Source organism: Bombus vosnesenskii, unplaced genomic scaffold (assembly GCF_011952255.1).
Source record: "Bombus vosnesenskii isolate JDL3184/JDL3185 unplaced genomic scaffold, Bvos_JDL3184-5_v1.1 scf7180000013272, whole genome shotgun sequence".
Lineage (NCBI taxonomy): Eukaryota > Metazoa > Arthropoda > Insecta > Hymenoptera > Apidae > Bombus > Bombus vosnesenskii.
In genome coordinates this window covers 6,188,332-6,212,969 of record NW_022882930.1, presented here as the reverse complement: position 1 = coordinate 6,212,969, position 24,638 = coordinate 6,188,332, and the positions used below count along the sequence as shown (strand labels likewise).

The 24,638-nt window shown below is 37.3% G+C and overlaps 1 protein-coding gene across 3 annotated transcripts in view; it reads left to right on the top strand.

Annotated features, from left to right (window-relative positions):
• Positions 1 to 24,638, top strand: part of LOC117231422 — a 237,850-nt gene that overhangs the window by 5,589 nt on the left and 207,623 nt on the right. For 2 of the 3 annotated variants that reach the window (XR_004492957.1, XR_004492956.1), the window contains exon 4: positions 304 to 561. The gene's annotated coding sequence lies outside the window, so the exon portion shown is untranslated. Of the gene's footprint in view, positions 1 to 303; positions 566 to 24,638 lie in introns of all 3 variants that reach the window. The other variant, XR_004492958.1, reaches the window with a different exon arrangement.

The window sequence follows — 24,638 nt, the reverse complement described above, 5'->3', positions numbered from 1 at the left end:
TATTTTGTTTCTAAGATACATACGAGATAATAAAGATTTTTCTAATCTCGTAACAAGACTATCGTTATTAGTACAAACAACGATATCTATGAATATGAATCACGTATTCGATTTTAATATATCGTTCCTAAACAAATAATTAAAATTTATTAATGTACGATAATATAAGATGACGATAAATATTTCTTTTAGCGGTCAGTTTCTCGTTAATTTATATATTTTTATCAATATTTGTGTGTTTTCGTTATAAAATGTCTAAAGTGTATGATTTTCTCTGATATACTTAACTATGTTTAATTACAGGTGATTCATCGAGATAGCCGAAATTTGGAGCAGTTTCTACATTGCGTTATGATTAATTTTTGTTGACGCGCGTACGTGCTCCAACTAGACGTCACGTCCTCGTGACCTGTATGCAGCTGTGTGCACATAGTGTACGTCAGTGTAAGCTCATGTACGTCGTATCGAGACACGTCAAGGCCAGAACCGTAGACGCGAGGATTCACGATGGAAAATCACGATCACGACGACGGAAAAAATGGAGCTTCCTGCAAAATTCAGGTAAGTATAATAATTGCTCTTCGCGATCATCATTAACATTCGTGTTTGACTTAACATTTCATTAATGTACGTACTATGTAGTAGTATGAGCGTATATTTATTATGTATTGTATTTTACGATGTATGAATTAATCAAAAGATTATATGTACAATTAATTTTATAAATCGTTGGGCTCATTTAGAAACTAACGTCTGCCTTTTAAACGGACTGCGCAACTGCAGATTTCATGCTTATGATTATTACCAATTATAAATGTATCGATTACGAATCTGACGAATCTCAACATTAAATAACAGCGTGATTAAAAAGAATCAGGGTATCGAGGATAGTGGAGTAATATTCTAGTAACGCAGCGATCACATTAAACCCATTGGTTTTTCCTCTTTTCGTGGATTTTGTTCTGATTACTACTGGAAATTCCGTTTTCGACATTAACATAAAATCTATTTTGAGTGTACAAGCTTGTGTGGTCGGATAACAAAGGAAAGATAACGAATAATAGCGGTCACCCGTTTTAGACGGCGATCGTAAGAATATGAAAAGTTCAATTGTACACTAAGAATGATCTCGTTGGTAAGAGGTAGACCGGCGTCAACTGAAAAGCCTATCTTTAATGATCAGCCTGCGGTAATGGCCCATTGTAAAGTGTAAGTCAGGTGATATAGCGATGTGTGTGTTAAGTGTCCTTGACATCCGCGTCCTTGTCAAGAATTTTTCCGCATTCGATTGTTGTTCCAAGCATGCTCCGCGAACTGCAAATAGAGAGGAGGGAGAAACAGGATAGAGAGAAGGAATCCGGAAAGTAGAAGAAGACGGAAAGATCGGTTGTTGAATGGTGGAACTCGACCTTCGTTGGGAACTACCTACATGGTAAAAGATAAAGCAGACAACCAGGCAACACGTAGAGAAGCTATACAGTGCGTCACTAAAGTATTTGAACACCTATAGAAATGTTTTCTGAATATATCAGGTAGTTTGAATATGAGAAAGTTACATGCAACGTACATAACACGTTCATTAAAATTTTCTATGATAAGTATCTAAAAACGATCATGAACCATTGTATATCGTTTATTGTTATTAGCTCGTGATGGCAAGGAAATCATTTGTTTTTGAATTTCGTAGATACTACTTGTCGATCGATTTTCAGGATTGTTTAAATTGAGAAGCACGCGACAGAACCGGCGCTTATAAAATTTTGTCACTTTATACATCGCATGATGCCTATAAAGAGGCAAATTGCGAAACCGAATACAAAAAATAGATCGTCGAGGAGTACATTAGTAGTTGAAGTCTTATAAAAATAGAATTCGTTTCTTCATTTGTAATTATAATATGGTGACCGCGTCTTCGTTGAACGTATGTACTTACGTCTCTTTAATAGACGTGACTTCGTTGAGATTTAAGTAACACGATACGTTTGTAAAATCTACTACGATTTAGTTAGGATCGTTAAACAGGCTATTACTAGGAGATCATTTGTAATATTGTTTGGTTATTAACGCCTTGTTGAAGTATACTGCTTTTCAAAACATCGTAAAGCACCGGGGAACCTTCTGTCAAATATTTACAACCTGAACTTTTCTCTCATAATCGACTACACCTGAAACTGGGGAAACATCGCGTCCTGTTCTTTTGACTGTTCGAAATTTACGGCTCCTTGTGGACCGTTGCGCCTTACGCTTTGAATACTCTTAAATATTCGGCCCTGAAATACCGTAATGGATCTTCAGGGGTCGAAGAGTAAGTTGGCATGATTTGCGACCTCTGTTGCTCCGTATTCTTTTCGTCTGTTTTCGCAAAGAAACACATCGTCGCAAAAATACACATTTTTTCTTTAGACACGCCAAAGGGAAACCTTGAACCGTCTCTTTGTTACATCGAATGTATTACAAAGTTTCGGGATCGTTCGATTCATTCCTTAGACTCTCTAAATCATTTAAAAAAAAGGTGATCAGATGCTCTTGCACACAATCGAATTAGTATTTAGTGAAGTATTACAAGTTATAGATACTAATGGATTTTGTTGACAAGATAGGATCAACGTAATAAAGTTGCACAAGTAAATTTTACAGATTTCAAGCCACTCGTACACGTAACTATAATTATAAACTTTTAACTAGTTACTAATTTATTAGTATTGTTAGTGATATTAGCGATCAGCGATATCACTCGTAACAGATACCAAAGATACCACTCAGCACGTAATATTAGTTGTATTACTACAACTAATGTTAATAAAATCATCAATTTTATTATTGATTGACAAGAGACAAATTACAATCTGTAACTTGTATAATTAATTGGTGTATCCTATTATCCAGGAGAGCTTACATTACGACATTTTGAAAACATTCGAACTTATACAAGCAAATACAAAAATAGCCCTATATCTCTTTGAAATCATATCGTCGTCATTTCTACAGTCTAATATCATTTCAGATATATTCTCCAACATCCTTCAGAACGGCGATTCTTTTATTCTGCCCTTTGAAATCGTATACGAGATTTACGGACACAGGATCGTCGTAAAAAGCACTGGAGGCCTTCGAATTTACCTGTGAATAAAAACCATGGCCCTAAAGTGCTCTTAAACCGTCTGGGAGCTCTAATGTGCACTGTTATACGACTGGCGCGATCTTTCTGTCGAACAATGCCTCGTAAAATACTCGATGGCCTCAGGCTCGTGTCGCACGATCGCTTTACTGCCGTCACTTCGCAACGATGACAATGACAAAGTGACTGATGAGACACACGCGATCGTTCGCTGGTAACGAAGGATTTTGGACCACGTTCAATGGTACGCGAATCCTGGAGTTCACGATGGCGCCTGTTTCACGAACGCGTTTCCCGTTCTGATGTTAAAATACATCGAGACGTATCGACGAAGGTCAACCTGTTATTTAGTTGTTATTAATAACCGTGACTACCACCACGTCACGAGCAAATTTCGTGTCCGTGTTGTGTCAGGACATATACAAGCTTCTGCCTCGGAAATAGTCGGCATTCTGAATGAACAGTCGCCATTCGGTCTAAATACATCAAAAGTATATAAGGCTATTCAAGATGTCTATTATTAAGAGTGATTCCAAGAAATTCGATCGTTGCTTTGAAATCTGACCACTTCTCGTACCATTCGGTATACTCGAAGATTTTATGGAAAGGAAAACAGGGAATTCGTCAAAGTATCAAAATTAAAGGAATATAATTTACAAAGAATATCCATTAAAAATATAATGAAGATAATGCGACGTGTTGTTGGCGTAATTTTGCTTATGGCAAATTCATCATTCTCGCGCTGTTTAAAATAGGATCGTGATGCGTAGAGTGGGCGAAGAAGCGTGTTGTGCCATTCCAGCTACCAAAGCAGGTTCGATTTCCGTGTGCGCGCCACTGCGGTTATTGTTAGAGCAACGAAGTTACGTGCTCGTTTACTCAAGTGGTTGATATACTGGCTTTAACATGTGAGCACGTGTGTGTAAAACAGAGGCCAAAGTGCACCTATGCCCGCGATTTCAGGCTAAAAACGGAGCCAAGGATATCGGGACGATAAGCAGGGCTAGGGTAATCCAAGCCCAATACCGTGGCTGTTCTTTGTTGACCAAGGACTGTCATCAATTCTAAAATTGTTCTTCCAGTTTGTTCTGCGATTCCGCTCGATCGTCATATAAAGCATTCAACCCTTATTCAACAAGTATATAAGTCAGTCTGAAGTTGTAATACGATGATGGCGACTATGATGGTTTGGGGTACGTTTAGAGGGAAATTCAATAACTTTGATTTTTGATAACTAAAAGTATAGAAGTAATAGATATACATACACGTGATCACAGTACTAGCGTTTAAATATTTTACATAAATTTTGAAATACTCAAACGATAAGAATGTAAAGCAGTTTTATACTTTCAATAGGAAATAGAAAAAAAATGTAGAAATGGGTAAAAGAAATGTATCAGGATTAAATCGTAATTTAGCTAAGATAAAATGTGCCATTTAGAAAAGAGGTGGATTAGAAGTACGAATTGCTTCTTCGTTTTTGCAAGGAACTCTGAAAAACCAAGTAATTGCCTCTAAAGGTCGGCATAAGAAGATTTTCTTATTTCGTTTTCTTCGTTTACCTTCAACCAGCTTTATAACGATTGCTTTACTATTTGTGCATGCTTGGTCGAGGCGAAGGCGAACCAAGGCAATCTCGTTGATTCGTCAAGGATCATCTTTATCTTAGAGAAAGCGAGACTTTCTACAGATGTTTACGAAAGTTATAAGGTACCAAGGGCAACTCCTCGAAACCGAGTTTTCACCGCATGGAACGCTCGATAAAGCTTTGCGGTTTCATGCCTAAATCTCGGATCGATGCACGCTGTGAACGATTTACATTCCGACTCGTATTCTTAGGGAACTTTTGTACGATACAAACGATCCAAAATCTTCAGAACCGTTCTCTTGCTTTCGTTCTATCATTTCTTTTGTTCTATTGACATAACTGTATCGGCATGCATTTACAAATGCCACAACTCTTTATTACATTGTTAGCCCCTAAGGATGTTCCCTTTTTGGTACTACGATAATTCAAAGTATTGTACAAGTCAAAGTTCGTTCGTATTCTTATAAGATACATTAGATTCAGCTAGAATCAAACATACGATAAACATTTATTATTCACGTTATAGTACCACGCCAGAATAATTTACTTATAATTCTCAATGATTGTAAATAAAAAAAAGGTATTCTTATAAGATCTATTGTATAAACACTTATCACTGAATTCTTTAAATTATAGCTCGAATCATTCGTGAAAGTCATTGCGTGTAAATTCGAAGAGGGATTCTGTGATATTTTTATACTACCACAAGCATCTTATTACATTTATAGAGCGTATAGAGCGTAACATAGGATCTATATAGGATCTATATACCTTTTTAAGATAATTGTCTTTACATTTAGTTTTATCATTATCAACTTTCTACGATAGGATCAAAATATCTTTAAACGATCAAAAGTCTCAATATGTTATTTACCAGGATTATAAGAGTTACTTAGGAAAACACGAACTTTATCAAGCATCTCACTTTATCAATACAATGAAATGTTAAAAAATGAAGCGATCTAGTCTAGAGCTAATATACATCGTGGGAAATCGTTTATAATTCAACGGTATCGAGGAGTGAACAACCTGCAACACAGCTTAAATACAATTTAAACATCTACGAATATAAATATAATTCATTTTCATCTACCCGAACATATTCGTACACATAATGTAACACACATGTCACTTACTCCAGTCATATAATTGCCATATATACAAATTTTCGCGACAGCTGTACCGCGTCTGTCTGAATGAACGCATTAGCCTCGTTTAAACAGATTTATGAATCGCTATACATATCCAATAACGTATATCACCCACGAGGGGGTTATAAATGCCAACGTGAAAATATATTGATCATCACCAGCGAAGAAGTGAAACGAAATTCGAAGGGTCTATGATTTGCTCATGTAATAGTCGTATTTCGAAGGTGTGTTTGCCGCGGGCAGAAAAATTGGCCGTTTTATGCTGGCCGGAGGAAGGCATCGACGTAATTGAAAGAAATACAGTTCGTCAGGTACTCGCAGCCATAAATCCGACCAACGGGTCGTAAAACGGTCGATTCTTTTCACTTTCGTTGAGCGGTGAAATGTGTGTCAGGAGGTCATCGGGCCATTGGCCGTGTTCCACTTTCCGAGTTCCTTTTCCCTTTTCGAGATCGAGGACCACGCCGCGCTCTCTTCGTGTGTTCGCGTTTCGTGAAAGGGGAGAATCGATACAGAAAGGAAAAAACGGAACGCCTTTTTCCTTCTTACTTTTACACGCCGTGTTTCGTTTGCCAGATTTCGCAACCGGTCACTCTTCCATCGCGTTACTTCCCTTTTTGGTCTGTTTGCATTCGACGATTTTAAGCTTTCACGGCCCTGATTTACACAGTTGCTACTATTTGAGTTTTTTTAATTCTTTTTTTTTTTTTTTGGTGTGTTACATTTAATAGGAATTATATCTTAATATTTCGCTAGATATTTGGTAGATAAGAGAATCCTGTAATTTCATTTCGTGCATTGTAATCTAATAACATTCGGTCATGAAGTGATTTATTAAAAACATCGAGGCAATTTCTGTTCTGAAACATCGGCCCAAATTCGAGCCTCGAATTCTTTCAATCATTTAGATTATTTGATTATTTAATTTTTCCAAATTATTTAGGAAATTTAGCGAGTATGAATTGATTATCAAAGAAAACAGAATAACATTCTAACTCTATAACTTATTTATCTATTAATTACATAATTCTAACGTTATTAACAGGATAAAGTTAATGTTTATTCCTACTTTCGTCGTACTCTTTCTTTCCATGTACGGGTCGAGGTAATCTCGGAAATATTTATCGTGGGATATTTGTGAGAACATTCGGTGGCGTTGATATTTAAAAAATGTTGATTAATGTCAGCTCGTGTTTCTCTGTACTATCCGAATTAATTTAAAAGGCATAGCTGACCATGAAAGAGTTACGATGAAGTTCAACGGTTCTGATATTTGGAAAATTTTGATTAACGCGCCTAATGCCATTCTCACGCTACGATCTTAATTGATTAATATAATACTAACATAATAATAATATAATATATGCACAGGCTCGCGCAAGTATGCGTCCACTTTTAAATATCTTTTATAAATATATTATCAATGTTATACGAGACATTTTGAGATTTCATTAGCATTGTAATGAGATTCGATTATCATGATTTGTTCCATTTCGAAAACAATATATATGCATCGCGGGACAATAAATCTTTCTGATACTCGATGAAGCAATTACGATAGAAAGTGTGACAGTACAGGCTGTAAACTTGTTTAATGACTGTTGCATCGTTGAAATGAATGTACGTAATCACACGAGAGAAAAAGGCATTAGACGTCGAAAGGGCAGACAGGTATTAATGATTGTAATCGTAGTTTTCGCGCGAACGTATCACTTTAGGCGATAATTTATCTTCGGTTAATTAGGTATGTCGTTCATTAAATTGACAATCAGCAATTGCGATTCCACGTGTCGATCATATAAATAGCAATATTAATAGTAATATTTCTATCCATATTCAGAGAGATATTATTATAGCAATAGTCAGCGCTTCAAAACATAGTTCTAAATATCACTATTCTGGCTCATGAAAGATTTAAACACGTACGATAAAAAACTTCTATATATGTATGATGCATATGTTCAATGTGTTATATAAAACATCTTGAAGTTTCATTAGCATTATAATGATACTCGACTGTTATGACTATGTCGGTAGAGTTTCAAACAGGCCTGGAAATATACATATAAGAATTACAAGCTACCATATTCAGTGCAAGTATATATTTCGCATAGATGACAAAAGTATTTCGATAATCGATTACTTAAATACATAATAAATGTCAGTATTCGGTGGGGCCATATTTAACATTTATTCGTTCTATACGTTTTTTTTTATTTTTATTTTTTTATTTATTTATTTGCATTTTACAATTTGTCCAGTAGGACATTTGGTAAAATATTATAGCTTAGTGATATAGTATTATAACATGTTGATGGTTACCCCCAGTGGGATACCATCTTCGAACGTTCTATACGTATTCTATTCTTTTATTAAATATATGTCTGCGATAAATGTATTGTAATTTCTACGTACATTTTCTGCAGGTTGATCTTCTTTTTAACCAATAGAAAAAAAGAAAGAAAAAGGAAATTCCCTTCGTGCTTAAAATGTTTCGTACAACACCCGTAACATATTCGTAAAAGGTTTCTATAAATATTCCAGCACTTCCGTCAATTACTCTATGTAAATACACACCGCGCTATGTAATATCATTTTACTTTATTCGGTCGTAACAACATCGTTAAATAGCGATACGATGCGATGGTATGGTACATTAATGGCCGCGTTATTATCAGTTCGTCGTAAATACGCGATACAGATGACGGCGAATCGCGTGTAATCGGGTAGCCATTAATATCAGTCCGCCTCGTTGATATAATTTCAACGACGACCGCGACTACTTATCCCGGAAACGGCTTTCACTTTCTCCCCCACTAACGCGGGTAACTTTCACTAACGAGGCCTCCGCGAAACGACTCGTGCGCGCACCTACGATAGTAGATCGGTAGAGAGGAGAGAGAGAGAGAGAGAGAGAAAAGGGAACTGAGAGGAAGGATGAATCGGGTTTCTGGGTCGGTCAGGAAACAAAGCGAAGCCCCGTTGTCCCTTCGTCCTCGCTCGACGACCTCGTGAATTCGTTGGACGGAAGGATGCCAGCCTTTCGACGATCGAAATTTCCCTTCCACTCCGATGAATGACATTGAAAACGATTAGTGTACGATGTCGTGAAGAATGTTCGTTTTGTACGTATACGGGATGTTTGAAGAGGTTGCGTGAACTGCTAAATAGTAAGGGATACGAAGAGCCACGATGAAGAAATTTCCTTTGTCCTCTCGTTGTTTGAGCTTTGACATCGTCATCTTCCATTCAAGGACGCTTTTAAGTTGCCTTTACGAGTTTTTTCAAACGTATTTTATTGGGCGAATATTAACGGTGCTTGTGATTTATGTTATTGGATTCTACAAGTTTCTTTCATGTCACAGTTTAACCTATTCTCTTGTGATTTCTTTTTAATGGATAGAGCAGTTTGTTAGGAATCTCTGACCAAAGGGTAATCTTATTGTATCGTTGAGATAAAGAGTTTGTAATGTACGTATAGGATGTACTTGCTGTTCTTTGTCCGAAAAATGTTAGAGAGAAGAAGTTATAACATCGAAGGTATAAAGTTAATGTTAAAAAGGTGCGAATAAATTTTGGAATATTTCTTAACCAACACTTAACATTTCATCGAGCAACACTTTTGTAATATTCTCCAACAAAAATAAAGCTTTAAACTTTAGTTTGTTACGCTACTTCAAATTAAGAATTTTAATGCAAACTACGATCGTTTGTCAAGTAACTAACATTGGCATTCGGAGATTAAAATAATCCTGGTCCTATTATTCAACATCAGCCTTCAAGTAACTTACTTAACTAGCCATAAAGATTCTCAATGACGCTAGGAATAAAATGGTAGAATCGTCTGAACGTCTGTTGACATAATTTTCGGAACCGTTCGAGCTTGTTAACTCTAGGTACAATCATAAAATCAAATATACTTGACAGACAGTCGCAATTATGACAGGCAATACAGGTCTGCGTCGATACTTGTAAATACATAAACTTGTAAACGACGAGCTCGAGGAGGCACGAGTAGGCACGCGAGGGCCACGCTCGCAGGCGACCTTGTAAAACCGGAAGACGCCTCTGCGTTCCTCTTGATCGTTTTACAAGAACGCGTACCTCTCTGTCGTGTGCCGACACGATCTCACTTCTTTTCTTTCTCAAAACTGACGGTTTTACCGATGGTGAAGGCTCGATCATAAAATTCCGTTCTGGCGACCTGATGTCCTGGCGTCACTGCGACAGATGTTGCTGCTTTTAGATATAGTTTTAACGTTCTCTACCATCGTTACGGTCACAGACCGAGAAATTGTTGCGCGTGTCTCTAGAATTCAGCATATGAGAAAGGGAGTAATCGTCCGTGGGAAGAACCTACGTATTTCTCCTTTTACTTTCTTTTATTTTTACGAATTTTATTTGTTAAAGGACTGGAAAAAATTCACTAAATTGAATACTAAATATTACTAGGTTCGTAAATAAATGATAATGTAGAAAATAATCTAAGGGATCTCGATATAACGTATGTGAGAGATTATCGATGAATATCGTCGAGCGAGAAAGAAAGCAAGAGATCTTAGTACAGTGAGAAATTATTAGAAACTATCTTCTTATGAATTTTACTAATTTTAAATATTTCTGTTAGGGGCGAAATTGCAACAATAGGCAGATACAGAGGAAATTTCGTTACGGAAGAAATATAGAATTATAGAACTCCTAAGGAATAATAATCTAAAGAATAATAGAATTAGAAATGATCAAATGATAATTATATAATTGAAATGCAAAGTCTGGAATAATTTATATACGAAAAGATCAAATAGATATTTAAAAATTCAAATCAATTTCTAGAAAACTCACATTACGATTAAAGAGAAGTTTCAAAATTTCTCTTCGAATTCGAATTTCTTCCATCAAGCAACTACTTCCTTCTTAACTTTCTAATATCCAAATCCTCTCAAAGTAGGTTTACTCAGCTTTGTCTGTTATTCGCCGAATCGCTATCGTGTTGTGCGATTAGATTCCAAATGGAAACAAAGGCAGAGCGACATTATGCTAAGCCGATGGTGTCAGGAAGCGACGAATGTGGCACGCGTATCATGTGTTATTCGGATCGGTATCGTATGTGTGTATTATTCTGGCGGTTCATGGCCTTCGAAAAGGGATCGAATAGGGACGTGGCAACACACTTTGGACGATTAAGTAGGTCATGACTCCAAAATATATGCTACCGTACTGTCTGCTCGCACGGGTTCTATAGAACTCAACTTTCAGGCCGTCTGCCTTTCGAGGTTAAAGGTCAGCCAGCTTCTACGTCTCACACGAAACGTATTTATAGCAGAAGACTTGTTACTCGTCCTATGCGATTCTATCTACCGTTTATCGAACAAACTTTCGCCTTTTCGAGTACCGTCTTTCAATCAAAATTTAGTATCGAGATTATTGCCTCTCTCCAATATCTTCATTTTCAAGGTTTACTTATACAGAACAAAATTATATACATACACGGTTCCTATGAATAGAACTAATAATCTGTTAAGATTTGAAAATCAATGTTTCTTTATCTTTGCGTCGGAGTAGATAACGAGGCGCCCTAGATAAATTCTGTCAGTATGTTTTATAAATAGAAAAAATATTTATTTGATAGAAGCGAAAAGGGGATCTCTTAATCACCAACTTCTACAATCGCAGAATTAATAGTCAACAAAGATAAATCAATTTCATTCAGGTCGATTCTAATCGTTGTAAACGCAAATACGATCTATTTATAATGGAATTCTACCAAATGTTCAAATCGGACAAATCGCGAATGTAAACAACTAAATAAAACAAAAAATGTATAATGGAAATGAAACGTAACGCTAAAAGATTGGAAATTCGTAAATAAAGAGATTAATACGTTCAAGGATTAACGGATTAAAAAAATACCGTGAGATTTCTTTCTTCGACCTTTTTGCTCTGTACAAGTACTAGTGTTAACGTTAACATTACTTGTTAACCGTTAAATATTTCTAAATCCTCAAGCAGAAGCCGTGGTAAAACGTGGATGAGCACATTTGTCATTCTGCCAGAGCAAGTTCAATTCACTTTCTAATGTGGAGCAGCATCGCAGCTAGTTAAACACGCGAGCGTTCGTTGCACGCGAATGGGATTTGATGCTCGCCAAAGGCGGGAAAACAGCCGACCTTGTTTCTATTCGACGAAAGTAGAATGTCGAGGGAGACGTACGAGAAGAATTCCTACGGATTCATTGTCTGCCCGTGGACAATGGGGAATAAGCTAAACTCAAAGTGGGTGAATAGGTCATGAGTTACGCGGTACAAGCGGAGGCAGTTGGTCGTCTTTCTACGGGCAAAATGGACCACGCGGGGACGCGACCGGTTAAATCGAAAGTCGAAGGCGACATGTACCCGACTGGCTTCGTATTCGTTCGTGTGAAAGCTCATGGAATGATACGTTATTGAAATTCCTCGCTGATTGCTCGGTTGTTCGCTTTCGCCGATGATATACATACGCGTGTATGTGTACTCTGGCGAATGTAGAACTTTCTGATTCGTCGATGTTTCGAAACAGCGAACTGCGTTTGTTTTTGAAATTATGCTCCTGTGAACTAGATTTCGGATTAATATACGAGTCACTGAGAAGAGTAGTATCGATCAAGTTTATAAATTGGAAAATAGAGAAACGCGATGATAGGAATATTCTTTTAAGTTCGACGTGAAATCCGTGTATTATTTGTGCTATGTTTATGGCAAAGATTCTTTACATTTTTGTACATTTAATTTTTTCGTAAATGTATAGACGAGTGTAGTAATAATTAGATAATTGTCAAAAAATGATGTGCGCGAGGATTGGAAATTGTTGATATCGGTGTTTGAACAGAGTTGGATAATCATACGGAGAAGTTTCCTGTCGTAAGATTTCGTTGCTGTTGCTTCGAGTCTGTAGATTTCGTTTAGAAGTTGCTACTCTAATTTTATTTGATTATTTCTCTTTCGAACGTACTGGTCGACCCATTATCCTTAACTACTTCCTATAAATTCATTCCACGCAGTTTAAACTTTGAAACTAGGTTCCGTAACTGCAATTTACGTAGCGTTGCGCAGCATTTACTTCTTCACACTTTCCTTCCAGTTCTTTGCTTACATTTTTTCCCATTCCTGAAACTAGAATTATTGCCAAGTATTATTACTACTATTAAGCAATAAATGTCTCAAAGCATGATATTAACTAATATTTCTCTTTACAGATGAGTATTACTATTAATAACAGAGAAAGAGAAAGTTTAACCAGACTCGAGTTGACTGTTTCGAACATTTCTAGAAAACGGGAAACGAGATTTGTAGCGGACGATAATTATAGCGACAATTGAAACATGCTACGCAGCCACTCTGATCTTACACTTTAGTCTACGTATTCGTTTGTTCAAGTAGATCTGGTATGCGCGAAACCAGACAGCAGTTACTGCAGTTGTGTCATCTTTTTATTATTATTATTACTATTTATATATTTTATTGATCAGACGGTGCCATATTCAGCTAAATTAACGAATTTGAATCTCTATCTTCCATTATCATTTACTATTTTATTTACCAAACCTATAGTATTAATTCGTAAAAAAATTCTAATCCAACAGTTAAGAAAATAATTTATCTTTCTTACGTACAACGTTCGATAATCTCTTCACGAAGATTTAAATTGCTCGTTGAGAAAAGAGAAGATCGCAGTTCGATTCTTGTTTCAATAAAATTGGTTCAACAGGTGCTGCCCTCTGGCCGATATTCCTCGAGTGAAAAGTCGCGGTAGATCGCGATCCACAGGATCGTTTAAGTAACAGCTGCATCACGATCACGGGAGGTTCGTCGATCGTACTCTCACTTTCTCTGCGATATTTCCGACGACCCGGTTTTCAGGCGACACAGTTCGCCCCATCAAACGAGAAAGTGAACGCGTAGACCTGCTCTCTTCCCTCTTCTTCGCCTCATCATCCTTCTTCCTCACCTTCTCTTCTTTTAACCGGTGAAATCCCCCGTGCGTAGGCGAGGCGGGAAGAAAGCTTTTGTCCAGTCGCTGTAACGCGGTAATCAGTGTCCCAGCGACTTATTATTACTTTCGAGAAACGACGGAGATAAATCTGTTCCAACGACTTCCTAGTAGAACGATAGAGAACAGAGAAAGCTTTGTCCTCGTTATTCGAAATCAGCTTCTGTCGCGCCGCTTTCTGTTTTGATATACCGTTTGCATATTATTTCGCGTTTAATAAGAAGATGCAGTTTCGTTTTTAGCGCAGGTCAAAAGAGTTATCGTTAATGATGAAATTAGTATGACGTTTTGATCAAATTGTGGAAACTATTTCAGTTAATAATTTCGTAATTGTAGATCACAGCGGAAGAACATAACAGGTCACGTTTCCCGTTTTTCAAAACTCGATACGTCGTCAACTTTATAATTTTTCATTATCGGAACTATCTTTCTATTTACATATACAGGGTGGTTGGTAACTGGTGGTACGAGCGGAAAGGGGGTGATTCTACGCGAAAAAGGAAGTCGAAAATATAGAATAAAAGTTTAAAAATTTAAAAATTTAAAAATTTGGAAATTTAAACATTTAAACATTTAAAAATTTAAAAATTTGAAAAGTTAAAAATTTGGAAATTTAAAAATTTAAACATTTAAACATTTAAAAATTTAAAAATTTAAAAATTTAAAAATTTAAAAAGTTAAAAAATACGAACGAAACGAAAAATGTTTATTCTACATTTCCGACTTCTTTTTTCGCGTAGAATCACCCCCTTTCCGCTTGTACCACCAATTACCAACCACCCTGTATATAAGTATCTTTATCAAATCGAATATAGTCTTGATTTTTCACGAAACCTCGTGGATTTACGATCAATCGCTAAAGAGTCTACTATTTTGAACGCGGAACAGCAGTTAGAAACAAATTTTTTGCGATACTTCATAAAATGTTACTTTTCCTTTATTCGAGCACTAAATCGAACATGTCCACTACATTTTTTCCTCATTGAATCTTACGTTGATCGAATTTCCCAGAAATAACAATTCTCGTAAAGAAATGTCGAAACGTTCAGACAACACAGAAAGATACAGAAGAAGATACAGAAGAATGACATTACCTCGTAATCAACGAGTATACAACGAGAGTACTAGGCTTTAATTATCGAATAATATAAAGATCGAAGGGTCAACAATGACAGATTTACCGCGCTTTTCCCATGCATTCCACGATTATGCGTAATTTCTTTGTGTAAAGGAAGACACATGCCGAAGTAGCGATTTATTTTTCCCGGTATCCTACTGGTGTTCACAATTAACGAAGAGATGTATTTAAAGGAGATTCGAATTCGAAGCACGGACACAGCAGAAATACACATACCGATCCCATCGGAGAATAAGAGTGTGTCGCGTAAGCTGGTATTTTCAGCGGGATGACAAACGCAAAGATACCGTGACGTCAGGGATCACAAGCGACATTCCATTGTCGCGGAGGTCGACCGTGGTTCGTTCGTGTCGTAAGAGGAAAGCACGAAAGTCATAGAGGAAGTAGTTTATTAGGGAACTCGTTTAAACAATGCGTATCCAATACATCGAGTCACAGCTATAATTGAACGCCGCTTTAATATCCATCGGTTATCGTGACTGAAATATACAGGATGTGCCAGGACGCTGGTACAATCCACAAGAAGATGATTCTTCGTGTAAAAATAAATAAAGAATTTATCAACTTTACTCGATACACAGTGAACATTGAAAATTAATAAGTTTCAATTTAACGGATTCATCCGTATGATGAATACAAGCGTCGATAGAAATCAGATTTCCTTATAAAATCTTCCTATCGAAGCAATAATATCGCGCAAACAAAAATTAAGTAAAAAACCGTGTTTAAAAAATGATAAATTTGCACAAAATGCTAGAAGATATGCCATCACGTACGATGTCTGTGCAAATATCTTTGTTGATCGCATAATTTTGTATTTGTATATGTAACGACACGAGTCGCTTCTTGTCATTAACATTATCTTATTCGCTCGAAACGTACAATTAGTATGTACACGCGTAAGTATTTAATGAATTCCTAGAACCTTCTTTCTCAAGAACGAAGTGTTGAAACGCGAAAGCTTCGTTTTGCAATTTTAACTTATGATTGCATAAGAAATCATCCCCTTCCCAATGGTATCGCTCTTATTAGAATATTCTCTATGTAAAAAACAAACTAATAAACACTTCTTTAGACGAATGCACTTTCGTCTGGTGACTCGAGACTATCCATATTCATACGGTTCCCACAGTGACACGAGCTTCTGGTAAACGCTCATGGTACGTTTGCACGAGGCGTATACGCGTGAGATCATCCATACATTAAACGTCTTTCCTACGCGAGTCAAGGTCGGTTTTCAAGGCTTACCGAAGCGTTTCCTAGTTGATTACGTTCAATGGAACACATTATGCATGTGCGTTCGACTGGATGTCAACCGATAGCTGGCTGTCCTCATGCGCTTCAATTCGCTCGTCAATGAGGACAGATCCATGTACTTGGCATATCGCGGTTCGCGAACCACTCTTTAACCTGTTAAACCAAGCCAGACGAGCTAACTTTATCACTCGGATTGTCAATCGCCTGGAGGTAATAATTTTTTCACTTGGTTATATCATATCCTTCTTTGCATGTCGTTTTATTTTTGTTGAAACCAAAATGTATATACGTTGTTCGAACTAATTATAGGATCGTTACTATATATCGGCAACAACCGATATTTATAGGTCGATTTATAGATCGTTATTCGTGTCACATAGTATAGGTCACATGCATAAATTGTTGAATTTGCTTTAAACGAAGCAGGAAATGCAAATTCTCAAAAACAAGTCCGTAATTCGAGGAATTTTCCTCCAAACGATTCTAAATGTCATAAACTGTCTTTTAGTGTGCGAGGAAAATTGTTTTTTTTTTTTTTTATTAATTACTGATAGCAGAAACTCATTTTGTGAGATGATATTCCAAAGAAAATATAACACAAATTTCAAAGCAATTTTACCGAGAACAAATACGTTCATCGTTTATTGAATCAATAACTGACTGAAGTACAATGTACATGGAAAGATAAAGTGCAATTTCGAACACGAGAGGATTAGATCGGTAAATGTTTCGTTGTATTTATCCGAGTACATATTTGATCGAGAAAGAAAACATTCATGAGGAGAAGCAGCGTTTGAGTAGTCGATCTGAAGGAACAAAGCACATTCGCATCTCGTATTGGAACGAAACAGAGTAGCAATGCTATACGGATGTATGTATAATGGCGACAAGGCTACGACTCGAGCCGTTGAACGAAATGCGTAGACAAAGGAGTCGCGAGCGAGGCCTTCGTAGCACGTGTGTAACTGCCTTTAACGCTATGGGGAAACATAAATAAAGTCAGGGTCGAGTGACCACACGTCATCGTCCCTCCATGGCGTACTCTCCGGGGCTGTACCGCCCGGTAAATGATGGTTGTTCGCAGAACATCGGACTCCAGGAAACTTTCACTGTCTGACAATTTCACTGTTTCGGTATTTCCAACGTTTCCGCCGTTGTTTTATCCCATGGAAATGATAGATCTGTTTTATTGTCTGGTGGAATAGGTACATCGTCGTCGTCTTTCGTCGATGATAATAAAAATTTGGCAATTTAAAGTTGCAAAAAAGTCATTGAAATATTTGAAACGAATCGGTCCACTGTGTCTTGCGAAAATCTTGTAAAATCCTTAGCAAATCTCCTGATCTATCGCCACCGCAATTAAATCTATCTCGACAATTCGAATTGAAATTGACGCGGTCTAATGAACGAGTTAGCTAAGTTCTCAGCGTGTCGCACGGCGAACTAGGACGAAGACAATTTGCGTTGTCGGAGGACATCTGCTCGTTTGTATAGGCCGAAGGTCCTACGAGGCCTTTTGTCACGTACAATGCCGCACGTTTTGCACGGTTTAGACGATGATGAGGATGGATACGCACGATATTAGCCACGCTCAGTGCCGTTTCCTACGGAAACAGTTTCGTATTGTGTGCATTGAAGCGAACACTTTTAAGCTTAGCATAGCATAGCTTAGTTTAGCTTTCCGATGAATCCCCGACTTTACGCACGACGATCCGTCCATGGCGATGTTATTAAGGCGATTGTTACAGGTAAATAGACAGGTGTGGTAAGTACGTGCAAGAACGAGCCAAATCTTAACGTGGAAACCGATCGCGAATCGTTTCCATTTGCTTTATTGTTTATGCACGATAAATATTCATTTACACGAAGGAAAAGCCAATCCTTTCGATGGATATCTTAATTAGAAGGATTATTTACGAGCTTGTTTGTAGATAGATACGTACTTCGGTGTTCCTCAACCAGGTGTTGTTTCTTATCGATTTTCGTGCATCATCCACCGATAGATAACAGTATCTGCAGGTGTGTCAATTGGCTTGAAAAAATCAGATACTGGTGCATTAATGATTTTTGTAAATTAATAATAGAAACGATTAGGTTCTATTCAATGGCCTTCTCAATCTTCCTCCGATAATGAGCGACAATCGAAATTCATTTTTATCACGTAGATACGTCGTAGAGTTTCTTGCATTTTGAAATTATGTAGGTACTATTAGATGGATAAAGGGAATATTTTCACTTGATAATTTCTCTTATTTACCCAAATATGTACGACGACATTGGAAGCTTGTTGGTAACACATGTATACTATATATACAAGGTGGTTGGTAACTGGTGATACAAGTGGAAAGGGGGTGATTCTACGCGAAAAAAGAAGTCGAAAATATAGAATAAAAAATTTTTTTTTTTCATTTTTCCATCGAGACAACGATCTACAGTGAGATCCGTTATAACGTACCGCACGCGTACCGAGCGAAAATTCAAAGTCGATTTTCTCGAAAACAAAGCCTCGAACGAAAAATGTTTATTCTATATTTTCGACTTCTTTTTTCGCGTAGAATCACCCCCTTTCCGCTTGTACCGCCAGTTACCAAACACCCTGTATATAGCTACGATCACAGAGAGAAAAGTAAGCACTTTCGCAAGATTGGATTCGATAATAGCATTAAACAAACTGCCTGAAATCACCGTTTCACGGTTCTGATATTTTTCTGACACAGGACTAGTAGTATTTCGAGTTGTAACACTTATGAAATACACGATACGTTCAGATACTTTCATACTGTGTGTTAGTGTGCATACCTGTAATTGATATCTATTAACACTATCTGACTCCTCGAAGAAATCATTATCAATCTAATACTCGAAAAGGCGGACGGCCGTCAAACGTCTTAATCGTTATACCTTCGGTATGTGTGCAGAAGCACGCCATCGGCAAGGATCGTTCCCGGTTTCTGTGTGAGTCGGCTTTTGCCCGAAGGACGCGTGCGTCGACCGATTAAAGCGGCGCGCAATTATCGCACGGGGACCAGTTCCCGCTATTCCAGTTCTCTACTCATTCGTTACGTAATCCCGATTGTCGGATCGCATAAATATTCTCGCGGGATCCGTTATGCTGTTGCACGCGTGAATGAGCCAATGCAGCCTTTGTGCAACGACCTTCCAGCGATTCGAAGCCGGTGCGTTCACGGCTGCATTCTTCCGAAGCGATTGCTCGCTTTTCAGATGAAACGCTCATTTCGTTACATTTCACCCAATCAATTCCTCTTGTTTTTCGTCTGGAACATACAGTGGACTCATGAGAGTAATCGAACGTTTATCATAGAAAACTCTGTATGAAACATTTTGAAATTTCATGACTACCGCGATTATATCGGAGAAATTTGGAAATAACGTATATCGAAATTGTCGTTAGATAAATAAAGGTGTAGATAGAGATTGACGTGCAGTATGAATTTAAACGTCTTAGTAAGGGCCATCGAACCTTTACTTACCCTAACATATTCTGTATTTAGTTGGACAAGAATTATTAGATGTTTTTTCGAAAGCAGATATAACTGACTGTTATTAATTTTACCACACGTTTTGTAATCGAACATAATTCCGTGAATCATCTAATTTGATTAATTACCATCGCATGAGTAAACGTTCAGCTCGATTACGCGAATCAATTAACAGACACGAGCGATCATTTTTCAATTTCTTTCAAGGACCCTACACAGAGCCAGGTATTGTAAGCACTGTAAAAAAGTATACGAGAACTGTTCGCATACTTTTACAAAAAGCATCGTTTCAAATCGCCATCGTCGTAAACTACGAGCCTTCTATCGTCTATGATCCTTTCGTTCGATCTTCGTAAGCAGGAACAAAAGTGGCATTCAAAAGGTGTGTTAGTTCTAGTTCTTTGCGAGAGAAAAAAAAATATAGATTGAGGAATCAGGAGGTCGTTATGACGTATCAGGAGTACCGCTATCCTCTCACCTGCGTGAGAGGTGTCCTTCATCGTCCTTGGAGTTCTGTCCGTTTTCCTCAATGACAGTACAAGTTAATTATTCATTCGCGATTGTTCCACGTTGCTTTCGTTTCGTATTCCATTTCGCCTCATCTCATTGTCATAGTTTGGCGCCTTGTCATTCGAGAAACTTTTATCATAATTCCCTTATCCGTTCGAATAAAAACCTTTCTCTCTGAAATGATTCCTTTTATTCACAAAATAATTCTCGTATTCTAATATGTTGGAATTATCTTTGCGTTATTTCAAATTTCATACAGTGGATTTCGATATTTCAAGGATCTTCTAGACAGCATTTTGTTAGCTTAGAAATGGCAAATTTTCTTAAAATATCAACATCCTGCTTCCTTCGAAACGCAATATAGAGAAATGCAATTCTCCTTTGATTATTTCTCATTATAAACATAAACTTGGTCTCCGAGCCAAGAATCGATATTAACGTAACTGAAATCGCCAAAAACGTTAATCACGGCGAAGAAGGAACAAGTTATATTTATTAATAATGGCCCTTCGTCTTGAAAACGGAATTTATACAATGTAACGAAAAGAAGGAAAGAATAAGCACGCGTATGTGCTACGTAGGACCGTTGAAGAAAAGGTAGGAGTACGATAAAATAGCTGTGTCGAGGATATTTCAGTAATGTTTATCTCCATCTACATCTCGAAGGACACAGCATAGAGAATGACACGATCGATATCTTGGAATTGTACTTCGCATTGTATGCAGTTTGCTATAACGGACCTCCAGCTGACAATCAAGCTGACCTTTGTCACGTCACATTCTTTTTATCTCAATCGAAAAATATTTGCTCGATAGTTTGCTTCATGATGGATTTCCCGTGTGACATTTACCATTCGAAGTCACAGGATTGGAAAAATGATGGTGTTCTTCGTTGTTCGATATTTTATCCAATATTCCTGGAGCTCGTAAAACGTAACGCGAGATGTTATACGTTCTCGTAAAAAAGAAAAAGGGGAAAAAAAAAGAAAGTATTGGATAAACGAATTTGATAGCCTGTGAAGCTTAACGTTGTTATGAAAATAAAAATTGTTAAAAAAATTATAAACGGCGAAAGATGCGACAGAAGCTAGAACAAAAAGATAAGAGAGAGAGAAAAGATAGAGGAACGCAACAGTTTGATAAAAACAAGGACGATCGATACAAGCATAGCATATAGTAGTTTTATGACACCAAAGTGTCAAGGATATATTAATGATTGATTGTTTATGACGTTAGAATCACGAGCTTTAAGGAAGTCTTAAGTGACTCGTCTAGACGGAAATGCTGGTAAAAGGAAGGTATCTATCAGCCGCAACGTCCTGTGTCGCATTACAAACTTTCAGGGTCGATGTGAACGTGAAAGAAAGCCATTATACTTGGTACCAGCGATCAGGATCGTTAAACACTATTTTTAGCCATACGATTTATTAATTACCATATATCTGCAGATAAATGGGGTTAACTATAGTATGAATACAATGATACATTTAGTGTTTGCAAATAGAATTGTCATTCAAGTTGGTTCAGCTATATTAATCGTTTGGAGGTCGAGATGCCATTAGTGAATTTATTGAAACGCAAATATGCAATACGCGTGTAAGGTAACCATACGTAATATGGAATTAACCCGATTTCAACATAGGTGCTAAAAGACAACATTTTTTACAGTTTATATATACAGGGTGGTTTTAAAAATTAAAAACAAATTTTTATTCTATATTTTCGACTTCTTTTTTCGCGTAGAATCGCCCCCTTTCCGCTTGTACCACCAGTTACCAACCACCCTGTATATGTCAAACGATCATTATTGTTTATTATCATAAAACGTAAACTTGTAGAAAATGCAATAAGCAAACGACTACTTGTAAATTCAATCGATTATCGAAAGTTTGATCTCTATCTTGTTCTAAAATATACAATTGAAAAATGCATCTCTGAAACTGTTTATTTTCATTAATAATCACAAGGTAAATTAAGTTAATTCTGGAGTAAGAGTGTTCGTTAAGTGTACGTAAAATATGCGTATACAGCGTACTCGATGTAAAATTTTCATTCATATCCCGTTTATTTCTTATTTATTTCTCATTTGTTCTTTAATTTGCGTTTATCGAAATCTAAATCTTATATAAATGTTCGCAATCTGCTTGCTATTCGAAGACCTTCGCGGAAAGACCTCGATACTTTGACGAGTCTATGCAAATTACGAGCTTGTTTTTTATTTACATAGAAAAGAAAAAAAGAAATACGACGAGAACACCAGTACAGAAGTAACTACGAAGACTCTATTTAAAATCCTTGAATGAAGCTTGATCCTCACGCGGTAACACAAACACGAAAGATCAGCTTCGATCGTGTGAGATAATGGAGATACGTTTGCTGGAAACATGTTTAATATTTACACGCGAAAAGTGTCGAAGCTTCAATTTCGTTACGTAACCGGCTTCATGGAATGGTTGAATGTTTGCTCGTTTCGAGACATCCGTTCTCTTTTTCTCACCGATGCTTCTTCTTCGCCTTTGATACGATATTGCAATAGTTACTTTGAAAATGAGATATAAAGAATCAGCTAAAAAAACGTATCGTCGCAAAATAAGAGATACGTGCGAATACTCTTTGCGTCCACTATAATTCCGCAAGAAATTCTTCTTTCACGAGTCGCAACAAGGAAGATATCGTACCCTTGATTTGACTACACTCGAAGGAAGTTGCGGTTTTTCGAAAACGCGATTGTCGTTCCCATCGCGGATACATCTTAATGCGGCACGGTCGTTGTTGAAATGTGACACAGGACATTGCGGCCACCATGAAACATTCGTCGACAACATTTGTTCCCTGAGTAAATACAACCGCTCCGGAAGTCACGTGATTACCTTCCCGTCGCCGTTATCGCGATGAGCAACGAGGAAAATAAGACAGCGGATTATTTTGTTAGTTTACATTTGCAACTACAAGTAAATAATTTGTCGAAACTCGTGGAATGTCGAAAAATAGTATAAAGGTCGTCGACAAGTCTAAGAGAGGTTCAAAGTTTTGACCGACTCTTCTTCGTTAAAATCGTTTTATCTAGTATTTTTCCATTTTTCGGAATACGCTGAATTGGTTGACGTTTCCACCGTTTTCTTTTCTTTTATCTTTCGAGTAAAGTTATATCATACAAGCTGTTACGAAGCGATTATTAAATATTTGAAATCGAAAAGAAAGAAAGAAACTGATCGGATTTAGAATTTCCTTCAATTTCGAAACGGTAGATGGAAAGATTGGGAGCGAAAAGAAAACAGAACCGAAACCGTACCTTCCCACTTTCTGATACGAACGTTGCGACACAAGCTTCATGGTATATCTCGTAACCATTTAGCTCTATTCTTCAAAGTCGTAACTCAAAATTGCAAGATATTTTTGCTCATTGGTTACGTGCTATGGTCTCGAGTTGGTCTCAATTGAATTTGCTCTTATTGATCGCGAAGGAGGGTTCAAGAAACCCGAGACCGAGTAGAGCGGAGCAAACAGGCGGCAGGAAGATGAAAAGAAGCAGAGAATCAGAGAAGCTTTATCTCGGTGTTGAATTATCAGCGAGTGAAGTGATTCGAGCGATCTCGGTCACCCTTCAAGATCTGACCTGACCTCGGATTGGAATTGAACGTCGGGACTTAAAGCGGGCGCGAACACTGCTGTGCAATCCTGGCCAATCAGCTAACAAACAGACGCGCCGGGAATAAAGGTGAGCCTAATTGGCGCAATTCATATTCAAACAAGGTCCACGTCCTTGACTGTTCATCTCGCGCGCCAACGAAATTGATAACCGTTTGCGTAAGACGGCGACAAATTCTGACGATCAACTCTGTAACCATGGGATCTGAAACATTTCAAATCGCTTCCAATCTATACGCTACAGGCTATTCACCGGGAGGAGTCAAAGATGCTCAACGTACAGTAAGTTCGTGTTATTTCGAATCGTCTAAGTTTCGACATCTTAAAACTCGGTCTTCAACTTTGCATAGAATAATCCAGTTTGTTGTAGATCGTAGAACGTCATTAGTCTGTGACGTAACAACGAAAGAACGAGAATATATCATGTGCTTTACGTTAAGCGCGAAGAAGCTTGATTATGACAATTACAAATTGAAAATATCGACGTTAGTTCAATAAATTATTTTCTCACTGAAAATTATATGTCGGTAAAAAACTATGACTGTCGAGCTGTTATTGCAGGTACATGATATACTATATGTCGCTGTTTATCGCTCCACTAATATAGCACGAGGCAACACGAACCAAATAATCTGTTTTCAAATGTAGATCGCACTGTGAAAAATCGTTACATATCATTTACCTTGGCTGCGATATCCTTCTG